Raw genomic sequence first — 1,274 nt, 5'->3', positions numbered from 1 at the left:
TCAGTTTGATGGTTTGCAGGATGAGGATCCAAACACTCATTTAGCAAATTTTCTGGAACTCTGCGACACTTTTAAGGTAAATGGTGTTTCTGACAATGCCATTCGCCTTCTATTATTTCCCTCTTCATTGAGGAATAAGGCTAAACAGTGGCTGAACCCGTTACCACAAGGATCAATCACCATTTGGGAACAAATGACCGAAATTTTTTTCTTAAATATTTTCCACCGGCTAAAACAGCAAAACTAAGGAATGATATTTTTTCTTTTGTGCAGATGGATTTAGAAACACTCTATGATGCATGGGAGAGATACAAGGATTTATTGAGAAGATGCCCTCACCATGGGCTACCACTTTGGCTATAAGTTCAAGCTTTTCACAACAGCCTGAATCCTTTGACTAGACAGATGATTGATGCAACTGTTGGTGGGACTATTAATAATAAGACACCTGAAGAGGCTTATGAATTTATAGAAGAGATGTCACTGAATAATTATCAGTGGCAAGTCATGAGGACAAAGCCAACGAAAGCGGTCGGTATTTTTAACGTCGATTCGGTTACTATGCTCTCTAATTAGGTAGAACTTTTGAATATAAAAATTGATGGTTTACTTGGTTCTTCACAGGTTCATCTAGTAATGCATTACGATGCAAGTGGAGGTGGAACAAGCAATTCAAAATACCCACCCTATGGCTACAACATGGAGAATGAACAAATGAATTATATGGGTGATAATCCTCAACCTCAAAATAATCCTTATAGTAATACCACAATGCATGTTGGAGGAACCACCCAAATTTTCTCATGGGGAGGCCAAAGGAATCAGAGACCACCACCCCCTTCAGGCTTTTAATAACAACCTTACCAGCAAGAGAAAAAGCCGAACCTTGAGGAGATGATGACAAAATTTATTTCAGTAGCGGAAACCCGTTTTCAGAACACTAAAACTACACTTAAAAATTAGCAAGCATCGATTCAAAGGCTCGAGAATCAAATTGGTCAGTTAGCTAAGATGATTTCAGAGAGACCACCAGGAAGTCTACCTAGTAACACCGAACTCAATCCAAAAGAACATGTGAGAGCAGTTACATTAAGGAGTGGGAAAGTGTTAGTTGAATTTGAAAAGAAGCCACTACAAGAAGCTGACATAATCGAAGTAGAAGAGGGAAAACCTGAAAACAATGACAATCCAATGCCAAAGGAATACAAACCACCAATCCCATATCCAGCAAAGTTAAAGAAATACCGCATGGATGCACAATTTGGTAAATTTCT

At 38.7% G+C, this 1,274-nt stretch overlaps 1 non-coding gene across 1 annotated transcript; it reads right to left on the bottom strand.

Moving 5' to 3' along the window:
• Window positions 1-240: 240 nt before the first annotated feature.
• Window positions 241-347, bottom strand: LOC121213277 (small nucleolar RNA R71). Its single transcript, XR_005908660.1, has one exon. It is a non-coding gene; the product is annotated as a small nucleolar RNA R71 (small nucleolar RNA).
• Window positions 348-1,274: the final 927 nt, after the last annotated feature.

Source organism: Gossypium hirsutum, chromosome A13, assembly GCF_007990345.1.
Source record: "Gossypium hirsutum isolate 1008001.06 chromosome A13, Gossypium_hirsutum_v2.1, whole genome shotgun sequence".
Lineage (NCBI taxonomy): Eukaryota > Viridiplantae > Streptophyta > Magnoliopsida > Malvales > Malvaceae > Gossypium > Gossypium hirsutum.
The sequence above is the reverse complement of the archived record's forward strand: the minus strand, read 5'-3'. Positions and strand labels throughout refer to the sequence as shown.